Source organism: Ambystoma mexicanum, chromosome 8, assembly GCF_040938575.1.
Source record: "Ambystoma mexicanum isolate Mex_15411 chromosome 8, UKY_AmexF1_1, whole genome shotgun sequence".
Lineage (NCBI taxonomy): Eukaryota > Metazoa > Chordata > Amphibia > Caudata > Ambystomatidae > Ambystoma > Ambystoma mexicanum.
In genome coordinates, this window is record NC_090929.1 from 207,441,581 (window position 1) to 207,456,274 (window position 14,694).

General features: G+C 45.8%; 1 protein-coding gene across 6 annotated transcripts in view; it reads right to left on the reverse strand.

The window, feature by feature from the left end:
- The window catches only part of RXRA (retinoid X receptor alpha), a 594,089-nt gene that overhangs the window by 41,438 nt on the left and 537,957 nt on the right, over positions 1–14,694 (reverse strand). The window lies entirely within an intron of this gene.

Consider the following 14,694-nt stretch of genomic DNA (forward strand, 5'->3'; position numbering starts at 1 on the left):
CAATGATCTGCCACAACTTGACTTGGAAAGACGTGGTTTGGACAAGTTCCCAGGAAAGGGCATCTAATGATCTGCAGCAACTTTCCCAGGAATGTCCAATAATCCGCCACAACCTGGTTGGAAAACTTGTAGTCCCAACACGTTCTCGGCAAGGCAGTTCGGCTGACTTGTCACCCCTCCACTGAGAAAGACATTGTCTAAACAACCTCTCCTGAAGAAGGTTTCAATGGCTTGCCACTGCTTCATAGGGAAAGATTAATTTTAAACAAGCTGTACTGAAATGGGTTCACTGTCCTGCCACTGATCCATATGTAAAGAATTGGTCCGTAGAAACCTTGACCGACAGGGATTCCAGTTCCCTGTGACCTCCCAAAGGGAATGAATGGGCCTGAAAAACCTCTCTGTAGTGAGGTTACAATAGACTTGTATTTATTCATTTATTTGTAAGACGCCGAAGCCTGCAGGCATCGGGGCGCCAAAAACATTAACACAATATAAGGACCACCATCAAATGACAGGACACTGAAAGGTCAGAGGGCGGGTTCGAAAGGAGGATAGGTTACTCTAAGAGCAAGGTTTTTAGAGATTTTCTGAAAATGCCTAGGTCGGGGTCTGTTCTCAGAGTATTAGGGAGTGAATTCCAGAAAGTAGCTGCTTTTACTGGAAAGGAACTTCCAAGTCCCTTTGCACGTCTATGGTCTGGACAGATAATCTGCATTTTGTTAGTAGAGCGCAATACTCTGGATGGATGATATTGTGGAATTCATGTTTTTAAATAGGCAGGAGCTTATCCAAAGATAAATTTATGATCCATGTTTCCAGCTTTTAAATTGATTTGTTCCTGAATGGGGAGCCAGTGAAGATTTTGGCTGTGCTTTGAGATATTTAAGCGTGTTGAAACATTCTTAACGATGCGTACTGCATCATTTTGCAATACTTGGGATTTTTCCAGGCTGGAGTTTGAGGCTCCAGTCAATAGAGAATTGCAGTAGTCGAGCCTTGAGATAATAGTAGCTCGGGTAATAGTTGCACTATTTACTTCAGAGATATAAGGGCAAATGTTTCTAAGAAGACGAAGATGGTAGTTACAGTTTTGGCTCAGCTGGTTGACATGTGCCTCAGAGTTCAGAGCAGCCTCTAACTAAACACCCAATGTTTTCACTTTATATTGTACAGGGATGGTGTTGTCTCTGATTGTAAAGCTTGTAAAGGCAGGGCCCAGGTTCGCCCAGCCTATCTTGAGCCAAAGATAAGGATTTCTATTTTGTTGCCATTTGTAGCCAATTAGAGGACATCCAAAGTTCTATCCGATGGTGGATGTTTTTAAGAGCCCCAGAGTCAGTTATATAGTCCCCGGTAGATTATATAACTAACTGGGTGTCATCCGCGTAGTTCATAAAAAAATACACCCAGATCGCCTGCTAAGGAACAAAGTGGCCTAATGTATAAGTTAAACAGAATGGGAGATAGGCTAGCCCCTTGGGGGAATCCACACCAAATTGGGGCTGTTGGAGATCATGCCGATCCCCACTGAATTTTAGATTCACGTTCAGATAAAAACTAGATAAAACTAGTTGACCGCCCCCTCAGAACAGAGTCCTAGGTAACATAGGGAGTGAAGGAGGCGTTCATGATCCACCAGATCAAACCCCACCAACAAATTCAACAGAACCAGCCATCCTGTTTTACCTTTTACAATGATTTCCAGCATGTGTGTTTGAAGGTCTACTAGTGCTGTCTCGGTACTGTAACAGGGTCGGAAACCGGATTGTCTATAGTGGAGAATGTTATGAGATTCCACGTATGTTTGAAATTGCAGACAGGCAATTGTGTCGAGAATCCTAAGGAGAAAATTACAATTTGTGATAGGCCTGGGGTTGCTGGGGTCCTTTGGATTTAAGTTGGGTTTTTTCAGCAATGGAGTAACTGAGACAGTTTTAATTGACCTGGGAATCCTGCCGTCTCTAAAAGATGAGTTCACAAATCTAGTCAAAAATGGAGCAAATACATTTTTATGTTCTAAGATTAACTTAGGTGGCAGTATGTTTTCCGAGCAGGAAGTTGGTTGCAAAGATGTTGAGAGTTTCTGCATGTCGGGAAGAACGCATACAGAGAGGGATTTTCAATCTTAAATTCAGAGGCTGCTGCTCATTGAATTGGCGACATTAAGCAGGGCTCCTTTGATTTTATCTCCGGTGTTTACTATTTTAGTTTTAAAGGCTTTTTGAACTGCTACGGAATCCTGATTAGAATGAACAATCAGGATTCCTTCTAATCAGTGCCCAAGGCTTTTCAAGAAGTCTAAGGACCTCGAAATGTTTTTTAGAGCAGTTAGCTCAAAGCTGTAGTAGTCCATTTTGATTTCTACGATTTCATTTTTGTATGTTTTGTCTATTTCTTTCCAAGCCTTTTATTTTCTTCAGATTTGTGTTTTAACCACCACCGTAGTTCCAACTTGCGTTTTTCCTTTTTTAATATAGTGAGATGCGGAGTAAACCATTTTTTGTGTCCAGGATTATCTCTTATAGTTCTAGATCGAAGAGGAGACTTTTCCTCCAGAATCTTCAAAAAGGGGTTTGAAAAAGACAAGGTAAGACGTTCAATGGAATCTGTACTCAATGTCTCAGTCATGATAGTTTAACGACATGTAGATAAATCATGGACCTGTATCCTCTTAAAGTTACGATTTGTAACTATTTTTGAAGGGTTGTGAGGTTTAACCTCTGGGAGTTCGAAGTTGAAGTCCACGATATAGTGATCCGACCAGATACAAGGTCGAGTCTGGTCAATGTTGGTTTTTATGTCTGTGGATACCGCCCAATCTAACATATGATTCTTATATGTGGCGGGGTCCAAGTTTACAACTTGAAAGCTTATGTTGTTTAAGACTCTCCCTAGTTCGATAGCTACCTTATCTGTTTTTTCACCCTACCAGTAGTTCATATCAACTAAAAAGAGGTAGGCTGGATTAGGGCCCTCAAGGGAGTTTATGATTTAGGAGATTTCATCAGTAAAATCTGGCATGGCTGATGGAGGGCAATATATAAGAACAAGGTTTATACCTCTGTTTGGATGTGGGGTCATTTTCACGTGTAAGATCTCGCAACCCTGACATGAGATTGGAGAAGCAAAAAGACCCAGTTCAGATTTTGAAATAATTGCCACCCCTCCTCCATAGTCTTGCTCCCTGTTTTTACAAAAGATGGGGAACCCTGGGGGAACTGCAAGGTTAATTGATGGGCCACTGGTATCTGTAATCCAGGTTTCGGTAAGGAATATAATGTCAAGTGCACTATCCACAATCAGGTCGTGAATATCTTGGGCATGGTTGTTCAGCGATCTGGTGTTCAAAAGAGTCGCTTTAATTTTGTCCCTTTGCCACATGTGACATGGAGATTGTTTTCATTCGCATTTGCTTGTTGTGAAAACTTTGCAACCTCTCTGAGGATGGTTGTGTGGCTATGCTCATGGGAAGTAGAGCTATCCTTCATCTAGCAATGCTCAACAGTTAGACCCTGATTAGTTAATAATGAAGGTTTTCGCTATCTGCAGGTGAAATATCAGTCTCTTTAAAAATGTCGGGAAAAGGTGAGGCTGATACCTTAGCCAGTGTCTGGCTTAGACATTGTGGTGTCATTGTGTGGTCCTCCGCAGGAGCCCCATTGGTAAATTGGGCATCACTGATTTTGTAACAATTGGTGGTAGCGGATTGCGGATGCTTGTCTAGGGTATCAAGTTTTGTTAGTTTAAGTTTGTTTATTAGGGCGATCCGGTTTGCACGCAAAAGGGCCAGTGATAGTGTCCCTCTTGTAGGGAGCCCCATATTTCAAGAATGCAGCACCAAGTTCAGTAAAGAAAAAGGCAATTATGGTACTTACTATACTAATGATGGATCGCGGTAAGACGCCAAACGCTGTGCACGGCGATGACCGGCGAAGAATGGCTGGTCGCTGAAGCGCCTGACGTTTCTACAAATGCGACCCTAGGAACCCTGGAAAATGTAGTTTTCTATCCAGGGAGAAGCTTCGATAAAGACAGAGTGAGAGTGCTTTATCTCTCTGCGTGCACAAGGTTACAAGATAGTTCCGTTACAATTCTTTACAATTTATTACACTCCTACACAAGTGAACTAATACACGAGGTAGCTTTTCAGAATTCAGTTAAACTACATGTGTCAAATAGCAGGCTTACAACTATGTCAAGCACACAAACAAGTGAAGGACGATATCACTGAGTGACCTCTAAGGAGACCACTACATTTTAAGTCGATGGACATGTACTGAACAACCTCTCAGGATAAGGGTGACCTGCCCATCAATCCATATTAGTTGATAGCTTGTCCATATAAACATCTAGTAATATGCTTCAGTGACCAACCATCGCACCATGCAGAAAGATGTCCTTCACGGCCTATGAGGATAGGGAGTCCCAGTGCAACTCTTGGTATGATTCCGACCTCACTACCCTTAAACGCAAGTGTAGGGTGGCTGAGAGGAAGTGGAGGGCATCAGGCTCATCCTCCGACAAACTGGCCTGCCGCCTGTTCCAAGGGCAATATAGACTATCTGACCTGTCCAAGAAGAGAGCTTAAATCCAAGCCCGCGTCTCTGCGGCCTCTAACAACTCGGTTGAACTTTTCAAAATCTACAAGGAGCTGGCCAATCCTGCTGCAGTCTCCACCTCTCCTGTTCCCTCCAAGCCCTTTGCACAGCACTGGTTTCTCACTTCACCACTAAAACTCAGGACATCCTGTCCACTCTCTCCTCTTCCTCTCCCTCTTCCACTCCTGGCCGTCTCTCCTCCTCCTTTCTCCTCCTTCCCCGTGTTCACTCCCGACGATGTTTCTAGACAAGTTCGATCTAAGAAGGTCTCATCAAAGCAGGTGCTAACCTGCTCCTCCAGAACCATCAAGGACCACATCGACACCCTCGCTCCAGCCTTGGCCGATTTCTGAAATCACTCTTTTGCCACTGGAACCTAACCTTCCCCCCTAAAGCACTCCCTTGTGCACCCCCTCCTCAAGAAGCCCTCTGCCGATCCTTCCTTTCCAGCAAACTACCGTCCGATCTATATCACTCCTTTCCTGGGCAAACCCCTGGAAAAGCTGCCCATTTCCCAGCTTACTCTCCATACTGAATCTGTTGGTTGTCTCCATGACCACCAGCCTGGCTTTAGAGCACCCAGAAGCACAGAACCTGCTCTCCTGAACACCCGTGAAGGCTTGCTCTCTAATCTTGACACTAAACTTCCTTCTGTCCTCATTCCCCATGATCTATCGTCTGCTTTCGATACGGTCAACCAAGCCATCCTGATCAATTGCCTCTGTGACAACCTGGGTAATCACGAGTCAGGCCCTAGCCTGGTTGACCTTCACTCTCTCTAATCGACCCTCCCAGGTCCAACTTGGGTCCTTTCTCTCTACCACCTCTCTCTCTACATGTGCTGTTCCCCAGGATGCTAACCTCTCACCCTGGCTCTTCAACCATTACTTGGCACCTCTGGCCCACCTCATCTCTACCTTCTGTTCTAACTTTCAGAGCTATGCAGATGACACTCAGCTCTACTTCTGGCTCTCCTCTGCCGCTTCTGCTCTCTCGCTCATACCTGACTGTCTATCTGCGATTCAGGAATGGTGTGCCTCCAAGGATCTCTGCCTTAATGCCAGTAAAACTGAGATTCTTCTCATTGAGATCCCTGCTCCCGCTTTCCCTCTTTCACTCTGGCCGCCCACCCTGGGCCCTCTACCTGCACCTTCCTGTGAGGTGAAAAATCTTGGGGTCTCTCTCCTCACATCTCTGACTTTTCCTTCACACTCCCAGCTGCACCTCCTCAGAGCTATTCTTCCTTTTCTCACTTTTCCCCAGAAGCTCACTGTCTCCAGAGCCCTGGTTCTCTCTAGGCTGCAGTACTGCAACAGTCTCTTTCTAAATCTGCCTGCCTCTACTCTTCGCCCTTTGCAACTAATCCAGAATTGTCCTTGGCTCAAGCCCAGTGATCGTATCTCTCCAGTCCTGAAATCTCTCCACTGGCTCCCGGTGGCTGCAAGGATCAAGTTCAAGGCCCTCTGCATCGTCCACAAGATGTTCTGGAGCCAGGGCCCACACTACATCAAACTCTCTCTTACGAAGCATCTTCCTTCCCGAGCCCTCCGCTCGTCCACCTCCAACTCTCTGAGGGTCAGACGCTTCTCCAGGCAGAGAGTGGGGGCTAGATCTCTGTCCTCGGATGGGGCCTCCCTCTGGAACAGCTTCCCTGCCTCTCTTAAACTTGAGCAGGACCACCTAAGGGTCTGTAAACAACTCAAGACCTTCCTCTTCTCTCTCTCCCCTGCTGATGCTCCTGTCTGCTGTGCTAACTAGTTACCCGGCGACCCACAGAACCTCACAAACACCAGGCTCCTGCACAACTAGTAGCTCCTTGCACTGCCTCCGGGTCTCCCACCCACTTAGGGACTGTATCTGCAACCCTGCAGCCCCCTGCCTCCCGCATTTACTTGAGCCACCACCCTGGCAGCCCTTAAGGCATTTTTGCCACTGCACTCCCCGCCCCTCTTCACTCCCCCTTGCACTTGCACGATCTGAATGACACAAGGCCTAGTAAGATCGTTTGTTTTGTTCTCCCTCTGTCTACCCTTCCTTGTCTTGTCGCGCATAGAAACACTTGTGCACAGGCGCGTTATAAATTACTTATCATATCATATGAATAAATATCTTTACAGCTCCCTCGCACTTCCCCAGTTAAATTACTCATTACCTTGATGTGTAAAAGACAATTCACCTCAACTTTGACTTTTCTCGTTAATTTATGAAAGTATCTTTGTTTGCCACACTAGATTGTTTCAAAAATACCTCTTCCCAAAAACAATGATTGTGGATCAATATGTTCTTTGACATAATTAACCTAGAACCAAAAAGGTATAACTAAAAGCATCAAAGTGCATGAGAAGGATCCAGATTTTTATGTTCTTCGTAGTCCCTCTTCACCCTTACACCCTTTTGGCCTTATGGCTACTATTACAGATCAAGGCTCCTGCATGTATTAGGTATATACACATCATATAGGTTTCCCGTTTTGGTTCCCCATTAGAAATACCTATATTATTATATTACAATTATTAAAAAAATGTCTACTTGCTTTCCCAAAGAAAACCCATAAGAGAATTTGGTATGTGTAAAGTTCCACTAAACTGAAGCAAGGTAGAGTGGTGCACTTAAAGCACCCAAAAGACTTGTGTCCGCCCTCGGTGTGCAGTTAATTCAGATTTATCCAGAGTGAATATCTACACCCACACTGCTGAACACTTTCACAAGAATTAAAATGGTCTCTCTTTCAACGCCTTTCCATCTCTGATCTCACCTGTATGTTATGTTATGTTATGTTATTTGGTCTTGTACCGCGCACTGCTGCCACTAACGTGTCTCTTGGCGCCCTGGAAGATCTCAAATGGAAGGAGGGTCTGGGGGGCTTTGTTAGTGGGATTGAGACGGAAACATACAAGAGCTTTGATATACTGTTGGTAGCTTTAGTTTGGAAAAACGGTCACTGTGTGCTGGCTCGTGATATGTGGTGGTTGTTGTGTTTGATGGTGTGTGTGTAGTTTGGGTGGTTGGCTTAGTTTCTTGTTTGTTGTTGTGTGGTGTGTGAAGTTCGCTGTGGTTTGTGATGGTCTTATGTTTTGCTGCGATAGAGGTATGTTGTATACTGTTCCGTGTTTTAGGGTGAGTAGGCAGAATAATTGAAAATTGTTAGTGGATTTGTGGACTGTTGTATCATGTTCTTATACATTAAATACATCGTCTCACCCTCACAATTCTTCTAAGAGCGGGCCACTGGCTAACCTCCATGAGTCTTCTAAGTGAAAGATATTGGCTAACCCCCACAGTTATTCTGAGTGCAATACATCTTTAAAGGGATGGATCGCCCAAACATTTTTATTTCAAAAATAGATAGGCAATATTAAAAAAAAATCAAATCAAGCTCAAAGAAAGCACATGGGGGCATACATTTTGTGAAATGGATGCCCGCCGCTGTGCTCGCTTTGGCTTTTTCCCCAAATGGGAAAGCAGATTTAGGCAGAAACACTGCAGCATTTAGCATTTCCCATTTGGGGCTCTCTGGCCCCCCGTGGGGAGCCCGACAGCCCCAAATGGGAAATCAGTTGTAGGCAGAAACACTGCATCATGTGAACACAACCGTGTTGTGTTTCTGCCTGCCTTGGCTTTCACTTTGGCTCTCCGGTGCGCACCGGAGACCCAAAGTGATAGCCACGGCAGGCAGAAACACAACGCGGTTGTGTTTGAAAATGCTGTGTTTTTTCTTTCTGAGCTTCTCAGGCTCCTCCGAGCCGGAGGAGCCTGAGAAACTTAGAAAGAAAAACCGCAGCGTTTTCAAACACAATAACGTATTTATGTTTGCGGTCGCTTCAAAAGCTACCGCAAACATAAATACAACGTTTTTAAAGCTGCGGTTTTATTTCTAAGTTTTCCGGGCTCCTCCAGTCCGGAAAACGTAGAAAAAAAACCCGCAGCGAGTGCTTATTTTAAAAAAATAAATAAATAGCACTTACCGAGATGCAGCTGCAGCTTTTCTGCCTGTAGTCTCCGGTCCGCGTCCTCCGAGTCCCGGCACCAATGAAGGAAAAGCCACCTAGTGGTAGCTTTCGTTTACTACAGCTGGCTGGCGTTTCCTTCATTAGTGCCACAAAAGCAAAAGCCAGCACAGGCGGGCATCCATTTCACAAAATGGATGCGCCAATGTGCTTGCTTTTGCAAAGTTTGAGCTTGAATTGCTCTAAATTTTACATAGGGACTTGGAAAAAATATGCCATTCGTTTTTTTTTAATATTGCCTATCTATTTTTCAAATAAAAAATGTTGGGCGAACCATCCCTTTAACCTTCATGTTTCTTCTAAGTGTTAGCTAACCTTCACGTTTCTTCTAAGTGCAATACATTAGCGAACGGTCATGATTTTACTAAGAGCTAGACATTGGCTAACCCTCACAATTCTTCTAAGAGCAAGACATTGGCTAACCCTCATTATTTTTCTAGGTGCAAGACATCGGCTAACCGTCACAATTCTTCTAAGAGCAAAACATTGGCAACACAAAGTAAAACTAGAGAGCACAGTGGAGATCAAAACAATCTGAAGAGTATGTGGTAGTAATGTGGTAGTGGCATGGTTTCACTGGTGCTCCCGGCCCGCGCCAATTTACCTGGTTGTAGCTGTAGGATGCCCCGTCAGGCATCCATGGGCAAACAGGGAGTGAGAGTTGCCCTTTTCCTATGGCCCTTAGCCGGTTGCCTGGGTAGGGCGGCCCTGGGAGATCCACATAAGAGGAGTGCTTCCAGCCACTTGGTGCGGCCTTGTCCTATCTGGGCATGCTCCGCAGGTAGTGGAAGGGGGAGGAGGTGGGAAAGGGGAGGCCTGGAAGGCCTCGGCACCTAGGCTCAGGGGAGTGGGGGCATGGTGTTTAAAAATATAGTAACAAAATAATGTGGGCAAGTGCTTGTCTGCAGATGCAGCTCAGGTGGCATGAGAGTGGACTAGGAAGCCTAGGAACCATGGAGGTGCACTCTAGTGCTTCCTGGAGCTTCTCGCCACTTGGTGCAGCCCTGGCCTATCCAGGCATGCTGGGAGTGGAGGTGGGGAAGGGGAGGCCTGGAAGGCCTGTGTACTGAGGCTCGTAGTTGGGGGCAGGAAAGGTTTTAAACAAATAATTAGGGCAAAAACTTGCATGCAGGTCCAACATGATTATTTTCATTACAAGACGAAAGTCATCATGATGTGCTCATCACTGTAGGGTGATGCTATCATAGAAATTCAAGCACCTCGAAGCACAGAAAACAATAGTGAGGCTTGGCCATAGTCAAAAGAAAGCATGAACCACATAGGGACAGGGGTCTCCAACCTTTGGCTCTCCAGATATTTTGGACTACAACTCCCACCAGCCCCAACCAGCATGGTCAGTGCAAGATCATGTGAGTTGTAGTCCAAAACATCTGTAGATCCTCAAGTTGCAGACCTCTAACATACGCTATGATGAACACGGGGACATGACAACATTAGAGACTATAGTTTGTAGGAAAATGAAGAGCCACTGGGAACAAGCCTTGGTCCAAGGTATTCATCTAAAGCTAGATTTACCCAAATTTTGTTTTCAGTGATCCAGTAAAAATGCAGACACCGGGGATCTACTGCGGGGGACGGAGGGTCATTCTGCCACTCACAGCAGAGCTATAAACAATGGCCCACACCTCTCCAAGTCAACAAATGCTAGAGGAAATACTATTTGTGTATTGTGCCACTAGAATTGGTAATTTTCCTACTTCTAGCAGTTTCCGGTGCCCATGTTCTAGAAAATGAACAAATACTATATCTAGCCCAAGCGTGCACATATTACAAATGGTATTTAATCGTATTTCTACCGACCGTGCTGTTTTTGGGAGCCCCAAAGCAGAATGAATGAGGGACTAGCTCGGAAATAATCAAACCACACTTTTTGAGGAGTTAGGCTGGGCCTACTGGGCTCAACTGATCACAGGAGCATGGTGGTCACTGCAAAACACCCAAATACAGCAACTTTTCATGGAGATACAGATTAATTGTCTCCAACGTTGCCTGAAAAACGTGACAGTGGACGCCCCTCCTCTTCTGGCACCACACTAAGGGCTTCATTACAAGTGTGGCGGTCCGGAAACAAGTGTGCTGGTAATCTTACCGGCAGCCTTGTTTCCGGACCGCCACACTTCGAGTCTGCCTGCCGGGGCCGCTGCGCCTGAAAGGTCTGACCCTGCCAGACGCAGCGGCCCCAGCAGGCACAGTTGCCATGGAGTCCTATTGGACTCCATGGGAATGGGGACTTACATTTTCCGGTGCCTGACTTTCCGGGCCGCCGGGACTTGTAATGTCCCGGTTGCACCTGGAAGCTAGGAAACAGTGTTATGAGGTCGGCGGCAACCCGTTGGTCGCACCAGCAGGTTACCTCTGACCTCGTAATGAGGCCCTATAATGCTCAATGGGTATATTGGCTTAAGGGGACATCTGAGTGTTAAGTAGTAATTTCACGGGTGTATAAACAAATATAAGATATGACAAACATTACTTACCCAGTAATCTTCTTTCTGTACATATTATTACATATAAACAAATATATAATCAGAGAGGGAGTTCACTCATATGACATTTCACCTAGGTCCCCAATGCAGTTTAACATGCAGAAAGTAAGGTGCCTTGGGCCCCACTTGGTTCTTCCATTTCGCACCCTTGTACTCCATGCACTGATGTTCTATTTGTCCTTCTCCTTCCTTCTACGCTCCTTTCCTTTTTCCTCCCACTGTCCTTTATACCCCTCTCTCCCTCTGATGTTCTCTCTCTCCTAAGCACTACTACTCTTCACTTTCCACACTACTACTACTACTACTACACTCCCCTCTCCAAACTACTACTACTCTGTACTCCACCTACACCTTCTCCCTCCAGCTTCGCTCCTTTCACTCCCTCAGTCGCCTTCCCATTCACTCCCTACTCTTGCTCTACTAACCCATTCACACACCTTGCACAAACACTTAAACCCAAGTACCACTTTCTCCCACCGTCCCATACCTTGCCTTGCACACTCGTTCGGCAATACTCCTCCATGCTCCTCTACACTGTCCTTCCTCTGTCTAGTCTCTTGGCCCTCCTTCTCCTCCCTTGACCTCACCCAAATAACTCACACCTTCCTGTTTCCTGTGCCCCTTTCCATCCTCCCCTGTTCATTGGCTCTCTCCCTCATCTGGTACTCAGGAGCAACTGTTCGCTTTCTTTTCACCAGGGGAGCTGTTAAAAGTGAGCAAACACATAAAAGAGGTCTTAAGCCCCACCCAATTCTCGCACACCTTTCCGCTGGTTCTAGGCAATGGAGGCCTGCTGCAATCATGGCCAATGTCTCAGTTTGTGTTAGGGTTTTTTTAATTATTAAGCATACTGATTTGCCAGGAGGACCACTTCACTGGCTTGTCATGGTAAGAGAATTGTCTCTTAAGTGTTGGCTGGAGATGTATCCCTTGGCTGGAGGTGTATCCCTTGCTCTGCTCAGTGTCAAGTAGCATACTTTATCCGCTGGTTTGATGTGCAGGTTGCACTGAGGCAGCTCACCACTGTCTCCTTTCCCTGTCAGGTTGCTCACTTGTTCTTCCACTGCTAAACATACTGGATGTTGAAGTCCTAGGTGGGAGAAGAAAGCGACTGGCCATCATCATGTAGTACAGGCATGGGCAAGAAAAGGTGGTACTCAATTCATGCATTCAGGCAAAAGAAGAGGGGGCAAGGACTGCGGCCCTCCCAACACCCACATCCTGCCTCTGGGGCAGGACTGGCTGTGGGAAGAACTCCGGTTTGCCGCCCATCCAAGGATGAGACGGGTCTCCATCCTCTCTTGACAAAGTCAGCTTCTGGCCCTCTCACAGTGAACACACACTACAGCGGCCGGAAATTGTCCATTCTCTCCTGGTGGAAAACGGAGTAAAATTCAAAATAATACAGCCTATGAATTATAAGGCTTTCTGGGGCAAGGGTTGAGGCCATCTACAGAGAGTAACCTCATGCTACAGCCCACCAGGAACCTCTGTCTTGTCACACGCTGACATTCAATAAACATTCCTGTGTATTTAACATGGTATCATGTCCTTCTGGGCCCCATGATCCCATCGTCCCTCCATTAGAGAACATCCATCTACCTGCTCCTCTGGGAGAGTGTAAACATGCCTCGTTTTCACAAGATTCCAACAATCAATAGGCGTCTATGGAGGACTGAATAACGGCGAAATGAGACTTGGGGACCTACCCCGCGGAGGTAAAGTCTGTCCTAACCCAAGCCTGTATGCGACTGTAGCTTGCAGAAATGCACAAACTTACATGCTTTATTTGCATGAAGGATGCTTGCAGGACAGAAAAACTGAAAACAATGAGGATTTAAAATGAGAATTTAATTCAAAGCATGCAGGGCAGGTTAACATTGCGCTCGTCTCCTGTAGAAGAAACCCAACAGCAGCAAGAACAGTATGCTATTAAAATGTATGCAGTTTTAATTTCGAAAATTAAACATTGATTATACTGTTTGTTATAACAGAGGTGAAACCAAAGGCCTCGTGTTTTGTTAGCAGAATTTAAGTGATTTTAGTTCATCTTACCTAGTATCATAAAATACAATAATATTGAATCCAATTTTTAAAATAATTAAAGCATTTCTCTTAAGTAATTACACAAGTGATCATCAAAGTCAAGCATTCATAAGAATAACACCACTGTGAAAGCACCACTGTGAAAGCACCACTGTGAAGCACCACCGTGAAACAAGTAAATGTCCATGCAACTTGCCCCTCAATAACTCAACTATAAAATGTATAGTTTTTGGGGAAACCTTTTTGAAGAAACACATGTAATGTGTGTCTCTCTTTTCAGGGATGTTATAGTACACTGGAGCACATTTGAGATATTAAAACTCGTAACATTTAATATCTTCAATTGACCACAAAATGCATTCAATTTTGTTCTGAACTTTGTTCTATTTGTTTTAATTTCGAAATGTAGAGATATGTCCTGCAAAACAAGTGAATGCTCTTAAAGATTCCAAAACACTCACTATGATGCCATCAAGCCTTCAGTGGTGTTGCGCGCAGTATAAAATACGAATAACATAACAAAATAGAACATACCTGATTCTCTTTCTTGCTGTTCACTGGATGGCCAATTGTCCTTCACCTGCCTCTGCCTATAGAGTGACTTCAGGGGCTAAGTGTCCTTCACCTGCCGCTGCCTATAGAGTGACTCCAGAGGCTAAGTGTCCTTCACCTGCCGCTGCCTATAGAGTGACTCCAGAGGCTAAGTGTCCTTCGCCTGCCGCTGCCTATAGAGTGACTTCAGAGGCTAAGTGTCCTTCACCTGCCACTGCCTATAGAGTGACTTCCGAGGCTAAGTGTCCTTCACCTGCCTCTGCCTAGAGTGACTTCAGGGGCTAAGTATCCTTCGCCTGCCTCTGCCTATAGAGTGACTTCAGAGGCTAAGTGTCCTTCGCCTGCCGCTGCCTATAGAGTGACTTCAGAGGCTAAGTGTTCTTCGCCTGCCGCTGCCTATAGAGTGACTTCAGAGGCTAAGTGTCCTTCACCTGCCATTGCCTATAGAGTGACTTCAGAGGCTAAGTGTCCTTCGCCTGCCGCTGCCTATAAAGTGACTCCAGAGGCTAAGTGTCCTTCACCTGCCTCTGCCTATAGAGTGACTTCAGGGGCTAAGTGTCCTTCACCTGCAGCTGCTTATAGAGTGACTTCAGGGGCTAAGTGTCCTTCATCTGCCTCTGCCTATAGAGTGACTTCAGGGGCTAAGTGTCCTTCACCTGTCTCTGCCTATTGAGTGACTTCAGAGGCTGTGTCGTTCACCTGCCGCTGCCTATAGAGTGACTTTAGAGCAATCAGTGCTTAGGGCTCTATTTAGGGTAACTGCTGGTGTAGTGCTAGTCAGGTCTCTGCTCTGCCTTCTGGCCGCCAGGCTCACAGGTGGAGCCACTGCCCAACTGGTCAAATGGGCCAAAAATGGCGGCCCGAGGAGACACACCACCCGTCGGAAGCACTTCTGCCAGGCAGATCGCTTCAACTGTGTCAGGGGGGAGCTGGTGGCACCATGGTAACAATCTACCAGCTCAGTGCCTACAGCACAGCCGA